Source organism: Amblyomma mixtum, chromosome 3 (assembly GCF_055824585.1).
Source record: "Amblyomma mixtum isolate Tamu chromosome 3, ASM5582458v1, whole genome shotgun sequence".
Taxonomy (NCBI): Eukaryota; Metazoa; Arthropoda; class Arachnida; order Ixodida; family Ixodidae; genus Amblyomma; species Amblyomma mixtum.
The window spans coordinates 313320316-313342604 of record NC_143014.1 but is presented as its reverse complement, the minus strand read 5'-3'; the positions used below and the strand labels follow the sequence as shown (position 1 = coordinate 313342604).

The following is a 22289-nucleotide window of genomic DNA, read 5'->3' as shown; positions in this document are numbered from 1 at the left end:
CGCCGAGTAGGGGCCTCCCCTAGTGTTAGCCAGTTCCGCCTTTTGGTTGTTTGTCTTTTTGCCGTTGTATCTAACTTGTATATTCTGTAAATATTTGTATATAAATCTCCAGTTATTGCCTTTTTTATCCCTGCATCTCAACTGATCACAAGACCGTCTCTGACGGGGCACCCCTGGTGCGAAGATCAAGTTTCAGTCTTGAGAGTTAAACCAACCGTCTCTGGCGGGGCACCACAGTTAAATGTCGTCATAAAGAAGCTATCAAGAGCAAAATAACGGACACAACGAATGAGATGGTTTTCTGAGAGAATTTTAACCATAGGTGCTAACACGCGACTGAAATGAAAAAAAAAATTAACAGTGGTTTAGCTCTGGTTAAACATGGTCAACTGCATAAGTAATGGTGTGCGCGTTCTCGTGGCAATTCTTCGGCGCGTTGCCTTCACCTGGTAGCACTGCGGCGTTCCTGAACAGTAAGGTGTAAAGATTCATCGGTGACCGATTACGTGGAACCACTCTGCGAGGTAGAACGTTGTCGTCGAGCTGCATCCTTAGCACAACGCTTTGCAAGACGTTCTTCACGCTGTCCTGGCATCTCTTGTGCACGTTGTCGCTTCTTCCTGTCGTTGTCACTTCTCTTTAGAGAACTGCATAGCAAAGCATTCACAACAAGGCAAGCGTGCATTTATAGACGCTTAACAGAGCGGGAGCATGGGCGCCGCCATATCTGGTCACGTGACCATTCCACCACGCTGCCAGGTAGTCCAGAAAACGCCATCCCCCGTTCGGCTGTACGTCTTGCTCGTCGGGTAATTGGTTTTTGAGGAAAGGAAATCTATCTGTCTCGCAAATCTCGGTGGACACCTGTACCTTGCCGTAACGGGAAGGGAGGAAGACAGGAGCCAACGAAGACACCGTTTTCACTAGACGAGCCTTTGTTCATTCCAAATTATCGAGATCATTCTACTTCCTGACGCGATAGCGGACGGTTGCAGGATCATGGGCTCCCATGGAGCAGTGATAGCGGCTGTAGCTGGCCGCGGAAACAGGTTTACCAGCGACGAAGATGATGAATACGAGATCGTTCTGCCTACCCTGCCCACTGGTCGTGTCGTTTTAAACACGGTGTTTCAGCACAGTGACGTGCGTGTGAGGCTCAACAGGGTCGAGGACTTCCGAGGCGCCCTCGCCAACGTTGGTGCGCTCCTGATGTTGTGGCGTTGGGGGCATACCAGATAAACCACGTGTGGGCGGTTACGCTCAGTGGCGCGGATGCCGCAAACAGTCTGGCCGCCTTGAAGGAGCTCGAAGTGAAGGGACGCCGCTGCATCGTCTTCGTCCCGGAAGAGCACCAAGTGAAGTTGCGCCTGCACTGGATGCTACATGTCGTCGCCGACGAGGACATCCGTACGGCATTCACGGCATTCGGCAACGTTACTCAGGTCACCCGGGAGCGTTGGCGCGTCGCCAGTATGACAGAGAAGGGGTCCACCCCGAGGACCGTGCTCCTAAAGATGAAGCCAAGCATGAAGGTGGACGACCTGCTCCACCAGGTTCGAGTCGCTGGTGAGTTGGCTCTCGTGGTGGTACCAAGGTGGCCGATGAAGTGTCTGCGTTGCGGCGGCACGGGGCACGTTCGCCGCGATTGCAAGGTGCCCAGGTGCTCGAAGTGCCGACGCTATGGACACTCGGAGGCCGACTACGTTCGCAACCTACGCGTCGGCTACCGGGTGCGTAGCGGCGAGCGACTCCGCAGAACTCGGACGTCGTCGAAGCGGAGGAGGCAGCGAGCGGTGCTGACGACGCTGGCAAAACCGAGGGGGTGGTGGTTGAGCAAGCTGTAGCGAGGAGCAACGCTGACACGACGATCGAACAGGAGAGCGGGTCGCCAACTAGTGGCCCATCTTTGACGCGTCTGGAGGCGCCAAATGATGGAGCCAGCCCGCCAGTGCCCGTGGTCGTGGAATCAAAGGCGGCCAGCGAGGACCAGGACGATAAGCCCGACGCCCGCATGACTACCGGCGTCACTACCCTGGCGAAGCGTCCGCACGCCGAGACCAAGCCCAACGGGGACAAGTCAGCAGAGCCCAGCGTTGAGGAACCACCGGCAAAAGCATCTCAAGCATGACGGTCTAGTCTGCGGCCGCGCCCAATGGTTCCGTCCGACAAGCGTGGTGACCAGAAGGCGCCTCCTGACCAGGGGCAAGTGCTCGCGCCGGATGACACCGGCGGCGACGGCAACGTCTAGCGACAGGCTAGACGCTGGAGGTAACCACCATGCTTTCGGTCGCTTCTTCTTATGGAAAAATGGCTTCTGTATCTCCGTTCAAAGTCACCACCCTAAACGTCAGAGGTCTGGCAGGTAAAAGAAAACAAAACAAAGCCAGCTGTACCGACTTATAACGGAGCAAGGTATTGATTTACTGGCTGTTCAGGAGACTCAATTTGACGGCGAAGAACAGACCGGGAGCATGGTGCGACGCTTCACGTCAAGGTATTTTGCCGTCGTTAGCGATGCTATGGGCAGATCGGCTGGTTGTTTTCTTTTTGTTAAGACGTTGCTGAGGCTAGAGGTACACGGTCATAATTCATGCATGTCGGGTCGATACGTGTCACTCGATTTTTCGCTGAGCAACATTGACAGGCGTATTGTTTGCTTGTTCACGCCTAATGCGGTTGATGACCGAGCCGCGTTGTCGAAAGACGTCTTCGCAAGGAAAGAGAGCTCATTGTTATGCGCGATTACAACTGTGTCCTTACCGCGCGCGATAAGACAAGCTTACACGGTTTTCTAGAAAAAGCACTGAAGTGTTGTTGCGAATGATCGGGAACTACAACCTAGAGGATGTGGTAGAGTGTCTCGGAGGAGCGTCTGTTGCAAAGTACACATGATTCCAGGCCTCAAGTTACGCACGGCTAGATCGCATTTATGCATCTGTGGCTACCGTACCTAAATGTAATAGTTATAGAGTTGTGCCGGTATCATTTTATGACCATTGTTTGGTTCAGTGGAGCATAGGGATCGGTAAGAAGGGGAATAATTTTTCGTGGGAAATGTGGAAATTAAATGACACGTTACTTCAGGACGAATTTTATAACCGAACTGTAAAAGATGAAATATCAAAAATAGAACCCAGTAGAAGCATGAGGATATGGTAGCAGTGGGAGCTCACTAGAGAAACTTTAAAATTAGAAGCAATAGAAAGAGCTACCTGTATGCATCATGAGGCGAAAGAACAGGAAACAGAGCTAAAGGAACTGATTCAGAAGGTGCTAAAACAGGAATGCCGAGCGCCTGGTAAATGGATAGAAGGCATAAGAAAAAAAACAAGCAAAAGCTAGAGCTAATTGAAGAAAAGCTTTATTGAGGAGCGCTGGTCAGGGCAAGGGCAGAGGACACAGCTGCAGGGGAAGCGCCAACTAAACGAGCTCTTGGTTTAGAAGAAGCTCGTGCCGAAAGAAACCACATTAACGAAATGGAATGGAGAGGTGTTTCAATAACGGACATCGATCACATCAAAGCAGCCTTTTTCGAGCATTACCAGGCGCTCTTCGCGTGGCATCCGATTGATATTTGCACATTTATGGAGGTGTTTCTAGCCCACATAACGCGTCGTGACGACGAAGCAAAAGACAGATTAGAGTGGGACATAACGCAAGAGGAAGTGGAGCAAGCAATAGACTGTTCAAACCCCGTTAAGTCGCCTGGACCGGACGGGTTCAATGCGGGTTTCTATAAAGAATTCAAACATGTTATTTCCCCGATCTTGAACGCAACCTTTAATGAAACCTTTAAAGTAAAAGCACTGCCTCCGTCATATGGGTCGTCCCATACTGTTCTGGTTCCCAAAACGGATGACATAGATAGATTACGACAGGTTACAGCATACCGACCAATAGCACGCACTAACGTCGAGTACTAAATTTTCATGAAGGTTTTGGAGCGATGGTTGCAGACTGTCATTTATTACTTAGTTGGTCCCCATCAGGCCTGCGGGATTAAATGCCGGTCAATTTTTACCAACATTCACGTAGTGCGCAGTGTCTTCAAAATGCTGTGATGACACTGATGGTCGGGTGGCTATTCTCCAAATTCATCTAGAAATGGCATTTGACTGTGTCGCCCATCAACTTTTGTTCGCTGTATTAGGTCACGTTAATGTAGGTTTGTTATCCGTGAGGGTGTGGTCCTAGCATACCGGAACTGCACGACGAGCTTGATTGTTAACAAGAGTTCGAGGGCCGCCATTCGCGGGCAGCGTTCGGTGCGCCAGGGCTGTCCCTTCAGCCCCCTCTTATTTTGTAATTACGTCGAGAGCCTTTGTTTGAAAATACTGAAAAACGGGAGTATCAATGGATTCAGTTTACAAGCAGCCGAAGTAAAGCTCTTGGCATACGCAGATGACATTGCTGTGTTTTCGGTTGACGAGGGAGGCATAAGCGAGGCTGTTAAATGTGTACACGAATGCAGCCAAGCTACCTGCAGCGGGGTTAATTGGTCGAAGTGCCCCGGGCTTTGGCATGGAAGGTGGCCATCTACGCCTGAACGGTTCGCCAGTGTGCCTTGGACGACGACACCAGATAAGTACTTCGGCGTTCCGCTCGACGCGTACCGAGACAGTGAACAGTATTGGAAAGGTCCGGTCAAAGAGATACGGGAGAGAGCGGATAAGTGGAAAGGAATAACCTTGTCCATTTTTGCCAGAGCCACTGTTTCCAACTTGTTCTTTATCAGCAGGCTCTGGTACGTAATGCAGGTGTTGCACTGTTCAAGGTTAAACATTCAAAAGCTACAAAGGATTTTCGCCGTCTTCATCTGGTCGACTGAATGGGAGCGCTGCAGCCGGACCAACCTATTGAGATGGGTACAGGACGGAGGGCTGGGACTGGGCCATTTGTTTTTGCGGCAGCTGGTCAAATGTTTTTGTTTTTTCGGGACACAAGAGACCCGCTTTTGCGCACCATATGCCAAGTTGGGCTGCGGCGCATGCTGCCGGAGTATGTAGTCTCTACTACTGAGGTTTACTTCAGGATCAGCGGCTTTTACCGGGAAATTTTAGCGAGTGTGAGATTCCTTTCCGCGCGGTTTTCAAATTATTTTCTGTCTACTGTGAAACGGAAGAAACTGTACGGTGCTTTGTGCAATATAGTTTTCCCAGTGTCCTTGTACAGGGCCTTGTACAGTGGAGGCCCAGGCAGAGATATTTTAGAGAGGGTTAGAAGAATGCAGGTGCCACAAGGAACAAAAATCTTTTTTAAGCTGCGAACACTGGCACCGTACGGGTTAATAAATTTTTGGTAGGAAAGGAGTTTTTTTTTACCCTGGGGATCTCACTGTTTAATTTGCAGAAAGCCGGAAACAATAGACCACGTTTTTTTACACTGTTGGAAAGCGGTTTTTTTTTTGGATGTATTGCAGCGAACCCTAAAGAAAGAACTTGACCCGTGCCGCATCCGGTACTTATATGTAAAAAATGAGGATGGGGTACCGTTTGACTTAGTAATGCTGATAGGCCTCCACTGTATATGGCGCTCCAGAATGGCAGGCTACCATTGTGACAAAGACGCTAGTCCTGCCCGAACTTACTTCCGGGAAAGCATGCACCGGTTTCTGGCCATCCAGAGAGCCGCTGCGGAGCTTCCGGAGTGGCTCACGAGACTAGAGCCGCTGTGCAATTTGCCTGAATTTTAATCTGATGAAACTAGATTCATGCTGGCTGACCACGACAGTGCCTTGTGTATGTACATAGTGTTTAGTGTGCTTTGTTGATTGTTTGTTTTGTTGAATGTTATGTGTCAAAGCCAGCCAATAAAGAAAAAAAAAGCTGGCATGGTGGAGTGGTTAGCTGGCTCGTCTCTCACTCCGGAGACCCTGGTTCGGTTCCCCAACTCGACCAATTTCCTACTCGGTGTTATTTTTTTTTATGTGGTCTGACTAGAAATGAGACTTATTGCTCAACCGATATCATTCGAATGCCATCGATGCACTGCGCGCCAATGCTGCTAACGCCCACTTCGAAGCCCAGCAGTGCCGGCTTTCCTAGTGGAGCTATCTGTCGTAGACAGAGCAAACTGCTCGGCGCCATTGCCGCGCGATGGATGAATGGATGGATGGATAGGAGCGCCCCCTTTGAAACGGGGTGGTGGCTATTGCAACCATGCTGAGCTTTTCTTTATTTTTGTTCAACTGTGTTGTCAATTCTCATTAAGATTCGCCATCTTCTTTACCTACGGTTGCCTACACTTCTAACCTTGTCTCACATCTCTGCTTTTCAGCCACCAATGCTCCAATCGCTTTTTGCTAACTTCCACTGCAGATTTATTTACATGACCATTGTTATCTTTAAACCTTAGGGCCTCCGGGAGAGTGACTGTCCCTGCATCGACATCCGGATGGATACCACCACATTTGAACATGAGGAGTCCAATTGTTTCCACAGATCTACCACACACTGCACATGTGTCATCTTCTTAGTTAAATTTCTTTCTGTAGCTTCGCGTTCTAAGCCACCCTGACCTAGCTTCAAAAAGTAGGGCACTACCTCTTGAATTATCATAGAAAAATTATTTCCTGATCTGCCTTTTCCAGTATCGATACAGTTCTACACTGTTTCTTTTCCATTGAATTAATCCAATTTTTAACTTCCGCGTTTTTAACCTCTCGTTTAATGCCCTTTCTTTCTCCGTCCTCATGACCGGCATACTTACTGGTTAGTTTTCTAGTTCTTTTCCGCCACTGTGAGTCAAGGCTCTTTCTGTATAAGTATTTAAATACCTTAGCTGCCCACCTGTTATCGTCCAATTTCCTGAGGCGTTCTTCATATAGTATTTACTCTTAGCTTCCCGTGCTTCGAACGATGCCCAGCCCATATCCCCTTGTACTGCCTCGTTCGTGGTTTTGCCGTAGGCACCTAGTGCTAATCTTCCCACAGCTCTCTGATTTACGTCTAATCTCGACTGAACTTCTGCCCTTAAGCACAAAACTGCATTGCCGATGGCGGCAATGCGGCGAATCGTCGGCGCTGCCATCAGTCGGAGCGCGGCTGAAGCAACGCTGTTCAAGGTCCACAGTGGCCACCGCCGGGGCCCACGCGACGGTTCGAATCCTGGTGCAGTACTGCTTACGCAATAAAAATGCAATGGCTATAACAAGCGGTTTCAGCACCCCTGAGCTCAGCTATGAGGAAGTCTAACTGTGTCCTTCTAAAAGGAAGGGTGAATTCTTCCGAAACGCCCGCGTCACGCATGCCCTATACACACAAAGCCATCGACCACAGGGGAAGCGGCGGGACTATGCGCGATACTTCCGACACATGGCTCCAGTTTCCCGCGGTAGTGCGCTCAGCAAAGCGATCGCCCATCAATATGAGGCGCTCATGTACTAACACGAAGTCCGCTTTTAGTTGTGGGTGGTTCTGAGATATCCTCAAAGCGTCGTTTGCGACATGAGAATTGCAGAGGTCAGCCGTTTCTCAATCTGGACGTCTCGAGGGTTCGGTTGCGCCTTGGCAGGACGAACGATCTTCGCAATGACTGATACGGGAGGAGATGAGATAAGAGTTGGCGTACTTATCTCTCGTTCTAAACGACAAATATCGCCGATCGGGATTCGGGCAGCAAGCTCAAATTGCGGAAAGGCTTCGTGGATCAATATCTGCTTGACGGGGAGAAGTATAAAAAAACAGCTGTATATAGGCATGCCTTAAGCGCAACACCCTGATCCGAAAACGGAGAGGGACACTTGGTAAGCTGAAATGTGAGAGCACCACTATTTTTCTCAGCAGCAAATCCCGGTACTGTCACCAAAAACAGCTCCTTGCGTAGTAGGCTTCACCTGCAACGCGTTGTCACGCTGAGACGAATACGAAAAATTAAGACCACCAGAAAAGAGAACTGGACCGTCAGGTGGAGGAACTATTTTAGTTTTAAAAAAACAAAAATAAAAGGTCCTCAGGAGCGGGCGCCAACTTATCCAAGAATCCACAGAACTGACTTTGCCGAGAGCTCTGTCCGCTAGTCATGTTTGGTCAGCTGGTTGAGCGGTAATCAGTGCATAAGCGCTTATCAGTGTAGAACGCCTTCGTATCGCTGTTGACAGCTTTTGAAGCATGCTCAGCCAACAAGAACGGAAGCTTCAGCGAGCCGCCAGTAGGGCGCATGCACCAGCCCCATATGCAGCGACTTTAAAGTTCTCGAACGTAGCTTTCAGCGAGCGTTGATTTTTGTGCTTCGTTGGTTGTGACGCACAAAACGTGTCACCTGAGTTTGAGCACAAGGTTCAAGAGGAGGTACAGTCACGAGTAAAAAAGATTACCCCACGTGACGGATCACAGGAGCGCCGCAATGACAACGCGTGGCGCTGCGGGTGACGAAGAGGCTGTTAACGAGAGTGTCAGGGCTTTCCCATTCTTCAGTATAGGAGGGTGTAGAGGAGTGTCACGGCCGCGCAAAATTTATTTTTCTGTCTCGGCCTCTCTTTTTTTCTTTTTTTCTGAATACAGCATTGCTGTCGTTCGCTACTGGTGAAGATTGGGTTGGTTGTCTGTTTTTTGCTAGTTTGGCAGTTTGCTAGTTTGGCGGAAGGATGATTATAACGGAAGAGTTCCCGGAATAATTGCCTGAAATAGGGCGTTTTGCTGAATGTTGCCTAAGCGACAGCGCAAGTTGCCAATGGAGAATCTCGAGAACAATTTTCCGTCCGTCTTGCTTATCATATAAAGCAATAAAGTATATTAAGGGAATCTTTTATTGCCTGCCATTTTTCATCTGTATTTTATGACTGTACTTCGTTAACACTGTTTTATTGTTTCTACTGTACTGACTGCATCTTGTTCCTGCTGGTCTGCGTAAGCCACAAGATTGATGTTGTGTCCACTCCTATCTTGGTCCAGGTTGGACCGATAGTATGTACAAATAAAGAAATAAATAAATAAATAAATAAAGCGAATAGAAGCGGTGATATCTCTCACCATGTTCGCGATGGCGATAAAAGGTGATATAAATTAGATGCGCGCACTAAGAATTTCGCCAGAAGGAAAAAAGTCATGACTCGCGTCAACTTCGCTACAAGAATGGAAAACCTGACATTAGTACAGGATGGCAGGTCCCGGAGAAGCATTGCTGCCGAAGTAGGGTGCGCAGTAGGGACCGTAACCCGCATTACGCGTGCCTTCCTAGAAGAAGACAGGACTGGCGACGCTGAGCGTAGCGAGCATCCGACAGCCCGCACTGAGGAAGAAGATCGGCTGATCATAGCCGCCGCCCTCAGCAGCACCCTTATTACTGCTGCCGAGCTACAGGAGGAATTTGGCCTCTGCATAGTAGTGTTACTTGTCGGATACCACTCCTGACTGCACATCACAAACGACTCTGTCTCGACTTTTCCAGCAGCCACCTCGCTTTGACTGCAGAAGGCTGGAGGGTAGCCGTATTCTCCGATGAATCGATATTCTGGACGAAGTGGGACCAGCGGCGGTGCGTCTGGACGCCCGTTGCTGTTCGGTAAGTGCGCGACAAGAAAGTGTTCAAATTTTGTTTCATCATTTTTGATCTGCATTCACTCGAGGGGGAGAAAGTGATCTGGCCAGTGACTATGGCCAGTGTTCCTTTTCAAGTGAAATGCATTATACGTTCCAGTTATTTTTACACTGTTTCATTGCTAACAGTTGATCTGGGTGGAGTTATGTGCAGGAGTCAAATCTTTAACAGTCTGATTTATAAATGAGTATGCTGGATGTAAAAGAAATTTCACTCTTTTACTCGATTCTAACAATGAGAGGTTTTCGCAAATATAAGGTCAGCTTTTTTCGCACAAATTTCATACCGTTATGTATTTTTTCAGTTATGAACCGCATTTCTCGCAGGAAGTCGCGTCCACCACCCAGGGTGCTTCCTATTTCAGCACGACACAAGTCCTACCGACGCATGTAGGCATGACAACGTTTCAACTGAGGTTACGTCACGCCGGGATATTGTCTGCAAAACGAATTACATTTCCGCCACAAGTGCGAACTGAAACTGCGTAGTGTCAACAGCGAAACAAGGCTACGCTGATAAGCAGCTGTTTGTATTGTGCTTATTGTGCCCCTCCTGCCAGGGGCCTTCACTGGGCCTGCAGTATGAAATAAATAAATAAATAAATTGTAACGATGAAGAAGTTCCCATTCAGGCGAAGACGACGACGAACTTCTAACCGTTGTATTGAGCGGCATTGCCATCGCTTTGTTTGTGTGTGTGCTCTCGGTGCTCGACCTCTGTGTCTACGGACCGCCGGCGCCCAGTACCTCTAACCGTCCTAGTACCCATCTTACAAAATAAATATCTGACAGCATCGTGCATATAGCAAAGCAGGAAAGACGTGCAAAAGATGAGCAGCAAAAGTGATAATACCGCCTTCTTATTAGCGCTAATTTCGACTTCACTTACGTAAAACGTTTGCTGTTCTATATAAACCTTTTCCCGCTGTTTTGAGAATGCACTATGAAGCAAACAAAGTCACATTTAAGAATGGGGAAATTGTTTTCATGTGATTATGTGCAACAATGCGATAAAATGGACAGAATCATTCCTTTTGCCTGATGCTGCGTTCTCTAGCGCATTTTTCATTGTTATTCCTTTCACGCAAACACCAATGCTTGCATCGTATAATCGTTTTTTTTTCTCTAGGCGGATGCGGCAGCTGCTCGAAGTGCTCTGCATCCTAGAGATTCTAGGGCTTCCCAAGGAAGCAGAATTCAACGTCATTGAAAGTATCCGGGGGTTAATGAAAGAGCGACTAACTAAAAGCCAGCTGCACGGGTCACCGCCAGATCTCCTTTGGACGGCGGTTGAAGAGGAATGGAGCAGGCTCCAGGCACTTCCTGACCTTGCAGACAGCCTGTTTGACTCCTTGCCTGAGCTCTTTCAAAGTGTCGTCAGGGTCGGTGGGGTCATGCACGCCACTAGAGCAATGACGTGCTTGCGCTCACGTACGGAAAGCGGCACTGCGTAAACTGTTTTTTTTTTTGCTCGCGGGTTCTGCTGTCGCTCTTACTTCTCTCCTTGAATTGACGGGACTGTGCTCTTGTTAATTTTGTTACTACACCTTCCCAACAAAGTGACTTGTGTGAATTAGTTACAGTGAAATAATAAACTCTCTCTGTTTGTCGAGCTTGTGTAATACTGGCTAAAAGCAGCGCTATCATCTCCTGTTCCCAGTAGTTCCTTCTGACAAGTCATCACGGACATAAAAAAACAGTAATAAACAAGACTCCGTCGTTGCTCGTAATGAACGAGCCGAAAAGGAATGCCACATGCACCGTCATGTAATGCCGGCACTTCGACGCTCGGGCGGAGGCGTGCTTCATAAAGGTTACTTTGCCGTTCCCCCCTGTGCTGCATACATGTGACGACCCGATAGGCAGGTCTGCGAAACAGAGCTCCGTGTGCTGAGATGTCGCAGCCTGGTCGCCTGTCACTTGTGCTAATATTTTCTACTCGCGACTGTACTGCTCTATGCTCGGGTGCACGAACAACTGCGGCTGTGGCTGCGCCGTCTGATACTGTTTCCCACAAGATCAAAAGCTCGCAACTCAGAGGATCGCTGCTGGGAAGAGGGAGGACTTCAATCCGACCAGAGCAAGCGTAGTCTGCTTGAAGAAGAACTTGTCCCTGATGTGATCTCTAGAGATTTTTATCAAAAAGGTTTGGTTTATTGGGTTTAACGTCCCAAAGCGACTAAGGCTATGAGAGACGCCGTGGTGGAGGGCTCCGGAAATTTCGACCACCTGGGTTTCTTTAACGTGCACTGACATCGCACAGTACACGGGCCTCTAGAATTTCTCCTCCAAAGAAATTCAACCGCCGCGGCCGGGATCGAACCCGCGTCTTTCGGGTCAGCAGCCGAGCACCAGAACCACTAGGCCACCGCGGCGGCTTTCTGTCAAAAAGGTACGGCTGAACTACGGCACTGTTCGATCCATTTTCTCGCGCATGATAAGCGTGTCACTATTGCCAAGAAGCGCCTCCGCTAAAAGAAGAAACATGCTCACGGAGCCCCTGCACAAGCTTTATAAAGGCTCAGGCATGTGTCGCTCTCCTCAGCATAAGCGCGGGCCAGACTTCCTGGGGCGTGCTGAGCGGGGTTCGGTTCGAAGCATCAAAGCAAGCAAGCATCGAAGCTATTCATATGCGGCATCTCGTTTTTCCACCATTTCTTGCCGAGCTACCCACTTTGAACGTAGCTACGCGATTGAAATAGAAACATTCGACAGAGGTCTCTTTGATTTGGCGCTACCGTGTCGTACTCAGCTTAAGGGGACACTGTGCACAGTTGTAAGCGGTTTTAGTTTTGTTTACAGGCCGATTGTATGACTTCCTCCACGTTTCTCCGAGATCAGAAGACACTTCATACTGGAAAATTCGGACGTAATGTTGTTTTCCCTGACTACCCCGGTTCAGAAGCACAATAAGTGAACAGGCTTTGGACAATCTTTTGTATCGCACAGAAAGTTCCCGTTCACCTCGCATCGCTAATTGTCCCACGTAACATGACCACTTGACTGGTGGTCAGTTCAAGCGTGGCCACTTCGAGCGGCGTCGGTCGTAAACTGGTCGTGATATGACGCTCAACAAGATCAGGCGCCGCTTGCGTGGCCAGTTCAATATCCCCCGAGCGAAATGTGCGGCATACCAGTGGTTCCAAGCTGTTTTTAGAGCGCAGCTCTTAGGCGCCCGCTTCGGCGTTTCGCCGCGTCGCCGTCACCGTAGCCCTCTTCGTTGTCCTTTGTAACCAGGAGAGGGTAAAACGCAACCTCCTCCCCTCCTTAGCAAGAAGCAAAAAATTGGCAGTGGCTTAGCTCTGGTTAAGCCTGGATATACAAGCGAAAAGCTGCAGTTGTGCTTTGTTTGACGTCATGGCTGTCGCAGTTCGTGCACAGTGCACTGGGAGCACCCCAATAATGGTGGAGGCATGCACGTTATTAGACAGTTTTAGCTGAGCGTTTTTACGCCCAGCGGAGAGGACCGGACGAGCGCTGACCCCACTGCGCATACGCACGTCGCTGGGCCGGCCAGCGCGGGCGTGTATGGGTATTCAAGATGGCAGCCTCTTTTGTACCTCTAAAACGCAACACCTATCAAATAACTAAAAACACAGAATCTATCTTTACTAAACAGTTTCAATGCGTTATTAACAGGCTAAATTTATATTCTTTTCACTCTAGCTCGTATCGTGACCAATAGGTGGAGCAGCAGAGCAAGCGACTCTACTCCGCTCGAGAAGATGGGCGATCCACCCGGCTAAAACTCTTTTCTCTCGCGCCTCTCCGCTCGTGTATCCGCCCGCCCGCTCCACCACGCTGGCCGTAAAAACACTCAGCGAAAACTGTCTATTAGCCCTCCTTCCGCATGGGTAGCAACTGTGGTAAACACGCGGCTGTAATGAAAGGGCAAACGGTGGCGAGGAGGCGAGCGCGCAGTAGCCAACTCCCTCGCTATCACTTCTGCGTCTTCTTTTTCCTCCTTCCATGGCGAATATCTGAGCCTCTTCTACGGCCGCCGCCGCGGCTCACGCATTCTCGCAACGCCTTGCGAAAGAACCTTCTCCTCTTGGGACGGCGGCGGCGACCGCGCGGCAACGGGGAGGGGTAAAGGCGCGCTCACACTAGCGGCAAACTTCCTGCAGGGGCGCAGCGTCAACGACGCCGCTATGTCGCAGCTCCTCGGAATCACGCTCACACTGCGCGCGTTTTCTCGCTGCGGTTGTCTTGGAATGTAGAGAGAAGGCTTTGAGAGAGGGCAAAGCAACCGCCCAGTGCCCCGCAGGACGCGCGCAGCCTCCGCCTCCGCCGACGGGGTCACTGAACTGGGATTGACGCCACGGTTCACGGTAAGCCCCTATTGGCTGTTCTCGTCAGCGGCACGGGAGAAATAGCTCCCGGACCCATCTCTCTGCGGGACGGCACAGCAGCATGTCTGCGGGAGAAAAACCGGCTTGTGCGGGAAGCGGCGCGCGGAAAACGTTCTGCGTTGGGCGTTTTCCCGCTAGTGTGAGCGCGCCTTAATACGGTGGCGAGGAGGAGAAGTGGCGACGTAGCGCGCGCAGCGGCGGCGCCGAGGGGTGGCTCACGCGAAGCGCGGTGTTGACGAGCCTAGTGAAGCTTTTCGCTTAAAAAAACAGCACCGCGCGGACGGCTCTCGCCTGCGCGCGTCGTACAACGATGGAGTCGGAACCACTGGAGAGCGATTAGCCTTATATGTGTGTGGCTGCCCCTCTGCCACCGCTCGCCGACGCGCGCGCTGAGGGATTGCCGTCGATTGTTCTAGACTGTCCGAGTCGGTTCTACGCGATGTTGACGGAGAGGGCGTGGCCTTGCGTGCGCTAAGAGATGCCCTCCACCTCTTCACTCGCGCAACGGCGGCGGCGCCACGACAGAAAGTTCCAGATGCTCCTTCAAGCCACAACCGGCCTTTGACCAATGAGGACGCGCCCTGCGCGAGAAGGAGAAGGAGACTGCACAGCCGACACTGTGTGGATGCGCATGCCGGCCTTGGCGCGAAGAAAAGAGAGACGTTTGGTTTGGTTTGGTTTGTTGGGGTTTAACGTCCCAAAGCAACTCAGGCTATGAGGGACGCCGTAGTGGAGGGCTCCGGAAATTTCGACCACCTGGGGTTCTTTAACGTGCACTGACATCGCACAGTACACGGGCCTCTAGAATTTCTCCTTCAAAGAAATTCAGCCGCCGCGGCCGGGATCGAACCTGCGTCTTTCGGGTAAGCAGCCGAGCGCCGTAGACACTGAGCCACCGCGGCGGGGAAAAGACAGACGTGGAGAGAGCCTATATAAGAAGAGCGTTGACCGACAGAGCCGCCCTTTAGGCTTCAGTGAACGAATTGCGTTTTTTGTGTTTGCCTCTCCCTCTTGTGGTAGTGCACTTTAAGTGCAATAGTTCTTTTGTATTGTAATCTCTCTCAAGTGTAACTTTACTGTTAGCGGAGCGTTTCTTGAAGAAGAAATATGTCTGGAAAATAAAACGCTGTCTTTAATTGTACATACATGTCTTGGTCGCATTCTTTGCATCAATTTATCGAAAAGCCGAAACCGCTGATGAGCTGCGCGCAAATTTCTCATTAGCAGATAACGTAATCGTCGCCAATATTTTCTTTCGGAAATTAACGTCCAGGCACGTGCCCCTTCCATGTGTTCGTTTTTCGACGCGGTTTCAACGGTCATTGCGGGGCACCTTGCAGAATTTACATCTGTTAGGACACTGCAACATTCCTTTTCCTTTTTTAGCGGGGCGCTTCTGTCAAAGTTCCTGATTGAATTGGCTGCCATGTGCTTTCTGTAGCCCACTGCAGCCATTTCAGCTGTTTCCGGGCCTGCTCTGCCAGAAGCCAAGGAGTAACTTCTCATCCAGCGCCTGCAGCTCCAGCGCCAAGCCTTGTAAGCGTGTGGAAGACGTCGTATGAAGAGGACATTGATGGAACGTCGTTTATAGACAGCTATGTGGACACAGTTCCTCAAAAGCAAAAGTCGGCCACACTGCTCGCCACACGGAGCAGATTTGCGCAGAGGCCTTGTGGTTACGTCACCTGAGGAAGAGGAGCAGAACCCAGATCGGCTGCTGCTGCACACGGCGGCACTGCGCTGTAACGCTCTGCACACGTCGGCGTTCCACATTTTATCAATCGACACATTCGCACTCCGCATATTAGCACTTCACAAGTCGGTACTCCACACGTCGGTACTGAACGGTAATAAAAATTTGGCATCGCAAACTTCGGCACTGCATGCATCGGCACTGCGCCATTCGGCACTCCACATATCGGCAACGTACAGGTCTGCATTGATCAGTTTCGGATCCCAGCTGAGGCAGAAGAGACAGCTCCTCTGTGCGACAGTGAAGCTACAGAGTCAACTTATGACCCAGCAAGCAGAGCCTGTTGTAAGGCGTTAACAGTCTCCCTGCGCGTACCCGCTTTCGCTGTCAGTGGTCAGTGGAGAACAACGCGGCGCCGAGGAAGAAGAGGAACCTCGTATTATGCCGCGCGCAGTCACCATCAGTGCTTCTGAAGCCTCGGAAGTGAAAGGGAAGAAAAGGAGACCGACGTGAATTTCCCAGGTACCTGCTCAGAGGCGGTCTTGGAACTGCCACCCACTCTGACTGAAAGCCAGAGACCAGCTGGTCGAGCATCTCTGGCACCAGCACCTGGGAGACTGAAACACCACTCGCAGAGATAAGTAACGTGCAGCCGCCGCCGTCAGTGGATACCCTCGAAGAGGCGCGTGAGCCCACAACCTAGTGGATGACGCCAGCATCCGATGTAGACCACCTCCAGGTTGAGCAGCCCGCAAGCCAGGTATGGGCAGAAAGCGAGAGCTCAGGTCCAGCCAGCACCAAACATACAGCACCAAGTCCAAGGTGGAAGACGGAGACGACCAGACCTCGAGGAAGAAGCAACGAGAAAGACACCTTGGCCTCTTCACGGAGTACAGGCAAGAAGCTAGCCACACACAGCCCTCGCCGGCAGTCAAAGACGTCCATTCCCAGAACGGAAGCGGTAGCAAAGAAGCAGTTTGCAATGCCTTGCCCTAAACAACAGCTGCAAACCCGCCCAGTGAAAGCACCTGAACAATATGCCACTCAAAACCCTGCAAGGAAGGAGGCAGCACAAGACATCAGGGGGCGGTCCAGAGCAGGCGGAGAAAGGCGCAAGGATCCAGTGACTCACACTCCTCGAAAGCAGACTTTTCAAACACCGAGCCCTGAAAGGGAAACGCGTCTGGGCAGTCCTGGCAAAGAGAAGGACCCTTGCCCTTCGAACACTACAAGAGCCAGCTGGCATTCTTCATCCGCAAGCGTAGTGCAGGAACTACTGCCGGTGCCAAGTCCCGTTAAGGGCAAAACGCCAGTAGAGAGGACAAGGGGCAGCCCTGAAAGAACATCCACTTCTGCTGATGCTATAAGAGAGCCTGCATCGACAGCACCTCATCACAGATCGCGTCTGGACAAGCAGAAAGCTACCAAAGAACCTCCTACATTTTCACTCAAGCAGACTCCCCGCAAACAAGCTGCTCAGGCACCGAGTCCTACGCGGGGGCCCCCCGTGTCTATTCCTAGTAGAGCCAAAGCACTAAGTCCTGCAAAGAAAATCGTAAGGTTGCAACAGCGTTCCTCTTCAGCGCAGGCCCAGGAAAGCTTGCCAGACCCAGGTTGCGAAGAAAAGAAATTGTCCAGCAAGAAAGCAGATGGCAGGACACCAAGGCGTGCCCTTGCCACAGGTGCCACGAAGGAGCTGCTGTCTACGTCGGCCCGACGCAGTTCCCGCCTGATTCCTGACAGGCAGCAGCGCCCAGAATGGCGCACTGCAACACCAACGCCCAGGCTGAGCGGTTCTCGACGCAGGGATTCTTCTGCAGCTAGTGCCCACCATGCTCCTAAGAGCATTGCTGAAGCCGATGGTCCTGAAAGTGACGCAGAGACAAGCCCTCGCACGAGAAATCGAAGCCCCCCAGGCAAGCCCGACCAGACTGCGCAACCAAAAAGGGCGCCGCTGGCTCTCCGCAGCTGTCTGCTGTCGAGCAGAACAGCGCTGGACACAATTTCTCGTGCGCATGAGGCCAAAGCAGAGCAGCAGCCGAAGCCAACATCCACTGCCCCCCGCAGCCATGCCTCCACCAAGCACAAGGCAGTGCATAGTTGGAGCCGCCACTTTGTGATGCGGGGCCGCCGCCGCCTAAAAGGCTGCCGCCTTCGTGGACACGGGCCAAGAGATCGGCTGATGCTGAAGGTTACGAGCTTGTCCAGCCTGCCGGGCCTGCTGATAAAGCTTCAATGCAAAGCCACCAGCGGATCTCTCCTCGCCGCCCGTCACACGGCACCGCCGATTGCAGAAAGCCGAGGGAAAGACTTCTGGTGCCAAAACATGCCCCTCTACGACCACCAAGTAGGACACCCCGAAAGCGAAGCAGCGGAGGCGCGTCATGATAGTGCCCCTGCTCTCACGGGCACCTGGGCCCAGCAGAATAGCTGCATGCAGCACAAAATTTAAGACGCCGAGGCAGCCAGTGGTTCGTTACAAGGTCGAGCTAAGACAGCCAACAGTTCCAGTGTACCGAACGACCCCATTACCATTCACCAGCCCTCCCAGCGCTAAAAGCGTAGAAAGAGACGTATAGTTGCTACGTCTTTTCTAGCTAATGCAAATTTTTTGTAGTTTTGTTTAGAAATGATGATAGAAAGGGTATACCACGAGCAGGGGGATCGTGTTCCATACAAGCGAAAATAGTTCGCTTTTCGCCTGAGCCTACCTACATATTTATAGTGTAAATTTAAATAAAATGCAACTATAAGTCGAAAAAGTATATAAGTGCATAAATATAAATGTCATATAAGTGTAAATAGTGTAAATAAAGGCTCTTGCAGATTGCTACCTTTTTTGAGGACCAAATTGAGCTGCAGCAGGAGTGCAGTTTAGACATGCTACCTTCCAAGCTATCTTGTAATATGTTTTAACGCCAATGAGATTTTAAATGTACTTTAATTTTCGCTCTTAACAAGAAAACAACTTGTAAGCACTAATTACGCCTTTTATAAATTCAAATTTTAGTAACTGATGCACTGTAATGCGACAGATCTGCATGTGTCAGGTTAGACATCGGCACTACAGTGGTGCCGAACATAGCTGTAGGGAGACAAACGTGCCCATATTTCAACTGCACCTCACCTTCCACATTTAGCCATTGAGCAGTGCAGAATATGCCGTTAGATTTTAAGTAGGCAGCTTGAAGCGTAGTGTTGGGGGCAACATTTTCGGTGAGGAGGCGGTGGGCGGGGGATCTGACATTGAGAGTGTTCGCAGCAGACGCCAAAGAAGCTTTGCGCAGGGTTAGCGGCCTGGGCTACTTGGCTTATTTTTCCTTGAAGGACAGAGTAGCGAAAAAAACACGGACAAGTGCTTGTCTTGTCGTCTCTCATAGAGTCCTTGTTCATTGCGCCGCTTATCTCTTCAAGGTTATTGGCGTTTCTCTGCCACTGATGCCTTCCTGCTGTCTTGTGAACAGTGCTGGCGCCAAAAACTTGTTTTAGGTGTTTTTGTTATCAGTGCTTGTCGCACCACCACCGCATTTCGTGATGCCTTTTCCGCGCCAAGAGTTTTGTGGTTTTTGTAAGCAGTACAGGCTTACTGCAGTGATCGGACATGCCACAAAGACATTCCGACAAGGAAGGGGTGGTGTGGTTGATGCTGTGCTTAGTACTGGTATAGACATGGCATTATGGTATTGGTGGAGATGTTTTTCGTTCTACTTGCATGTGACCTTCACTGTTTCGCTTTGTTTCTAAGAAATTGCTAAATTGCTTCTACGAGCAAAGAGGCAACCACCTGTAGTATGTGGCAACAAGGCTCCTTGCCTATGCGTGCAAATTTGATTTACATATGGAATAAACTGTGTGAGATGTAATGTAATGTAATGTAGTTCAATACAGCATGTGAAAAATAAAACACCGTGCCGTTATCTGCGGTGAATTCATGAACAATGGCACCTCCTGTGCCCAGAAGTCAATCTTTTCTGGTGATTCTAAGAGCATCGACTTATTAAGGCGAAAGTCTTTAATGCCTCATCTTTCTCGACAGAAAGTTGTGAGCAGAAGCTTGTCAGCAGAGGTGTCACACTTTTCGGTAGGCCGAAATGGTTATGACGTCACAGTGCGCGGATTGAGGGTAACAAGAAAATAAAAGAAAAAAATAAAGAAGGTAGAAATAGAAAACACAAAAAATAAAAATTAAAAGCAAACAAAATATTTAAAAAGCAAACAAAAGTTTAAAAAGAATTGAAATTCTTAAGGTATAAAAAATAAGAAATAATAAAATATAAAAACCAAAATAAATACAAATCACAAAACCGAAAAAAAAAATAGAAAAGAAAAATTGAAAATAAAGAAATCAGTGCTAAACTGTGCGCAAGGAAAGGCTTTCGTCTTGCTGGACTTTAGAGAGCCGAAGTGCCCCCTGAATTTTTCCTGCGGATACAGTGCCGGCACTCTGCGGGCAAGAAAGGGGACATTGAGAGTACAGCCCTCTTTCTTCTGGCACCTTGCAACTTCAATGTCTTCTAAACGAGCTCGCAGCGCCGACTGCTTTCGCTGCTGCATATGAAGCTTTGGGAAGGTTTCCTCCGTGGAAGACGGTTTCACTCAAAGATGAAGAGACTCCGACAACACCCTGCTTTGACAACTAGCCGGCAGCGGCACTTTGGAAGGATTCTTTCCCCCGCGATAAAAGATGTGCCGTTGTTGCCTGCGTACGTGCGAACGGCTCGCACGAACGCAACGTTGCCAGGAGCCAGTAATAGGTGTAGGGCTTTAAATTGACGTGAAACTGTACCCTGACTGAAATTCCAAGGCACCAGCCACTGCAGGGCTGCAGCTGACGTCCCAGTTCGAGGGGAAATGCACGAAAAACTTCATTAGCCCAGTCAGTCAAGGTCAGTTTCAAAAGATCTCAAGCTGTCACGAATAACTAAGAACATCACATCTGAACCCCGTTGAAAGGGCGAATCCGTGCTGCCGCCACGTCGTTGCTGGCCGATAAACTTAAGCTTGCATTCTGGAGGTGCTGGCTTCGATTCCCAGTGCCACCGGTTACCCACCGGTTTTCTAATGGTTAAAAAATTTTCCCCGACCTGGTGCTCGGCTGTCCTAGGGTGAAGTGCTTGAGAACAGGGTCCTGGACCAAACCGTAGCGTGGACGTGTCAGTGACCCATTCCTGCAATTTTTGTGAAAATGGGGCTGGCAACGGCGTCCTTCAATTTCAGAGCGCAGCTCTTTGGCGCCCGTTCCTGCGTTTCGCGGCGTCGCCGTTGTCCCTCGTAACTAGCTCCGCAGCCGGGGCAGTGCGCTGCTCTAGATGCGCGCGCTCCTGGCGCCATTTAACCCGCATGCCCAAGCCGAAACGCATAGCCGCCGCTGTTCGCCACTGCGCCCACGCGCCTAAGAACGCATAGGCATTGGTGCCACAAGTCGAGCATATATATCCATCTATTTCTCCGGCCACAATGCTTCCTTCATGACAATCAACAACTGTTAGTAGAGTGTTTCTTGAAGAAATATGTGTGAAAAGTAACAAGTTGTCCGTAATTGTACGTACACGTCTTGCTCAAATTCATTGCCTTAATCTATCGAAAAGCTGGAACAATCGTTGAGCTGCGCTCAAAATTTCGCATTCGGAAGTAACGTAATCGTCGGCAATTTTTTTCCTGCTGCATACTGGGTTATGGAACCCAAATTCGACAGAAAAAAGCGTGAATTGCCTTTTTTAGGAGAAATATGCCGCCGGCGCAACGGGCACGCATTGGGGCGGGCCGACCCCTGTGATTGGTCAAGAAGTAGTGACGACGACAGGATGACACACTGAGGACCGGAGAAACTACCGAGATGGTTCCGGTGCTGCTTTGATTGCAGATCGCACCTTTCTGCGGTGTTGTAAAGGCGATTACGGCGGCTATTTTTTCGCTGACCTCCGAAGACAAGGATACCCCAGATGGTTCATTTCAAGTACCACCTGAAATCCAAAACAGTTGAAACCAAAACTATTCTACGCCTAGCGCAGGTTGTGTTCCAGCACAACCTTGGCTCGTATTCTCGGCAAGGAAGTGGTATGAGCAATACTCAAGCCTATTACAACACTCGGACGCCTCCCGGCTCGCCCCAAAGACCGTCATCTAACGAAAAAGTTCAAGGCGTTGTGCACTAAATACCCTCCTCTTAGTGCCGGAGTTTTACGTTGAGGCGGCAAAGTATTTCGCCGAAAGGATGAAGCATCACAAAGCTGACGTCAGAGGGAGCAAAGCACAGTGGCCGATCATTGCGAGGCAAGTGACGACCGGATAGATTGACGGAATTATTGCGCGCTGGAGATCAAGACAAATCCGTGCACAAGGCTGCTGCTTCAGTTCATGACGCGTTCAGCAGACGCAGGGAAATATTAATCGCTCCCTCGGAATCCTCTGCCCATCCTAGATCTACAGTTTAACTTCAGAGACAGGGTGGTCAACTATATGTGCGTTGCACCTCGCCCGCAGTCACACAGTGACCAAGAAACCGAGTAAGATTTCAAAATGACGTGTTTTTTTTTTACTAGAGCTTGGTTGGCATTCACTTCTCCCTTCAATTTGTATCCCAAACACAAACCTCTGTCTAATTTTCCTGCTTTAACCGCATAGCTACGCTCAATGTGACGAGGCAGGAAAGGGCGAAAAAACGAGATGCCGCATATGAATAGCTTCGATGCTTGCTTGCTTTGATCC

At 50.1% G+C, this 22289-nt stretch overlaps 1 pseudogene; it reads left to right on the top strand.

The window, feature by feature from the left end:
• Positions 1-16287: 16287 nt before the first annotated feature.
• Positions 16288-18160, top strand: LOC149355651 (uncharacterized; annotated as a pseudogene).
• Positions 18161-22289: the final 4129 nt, after the last annotated feature.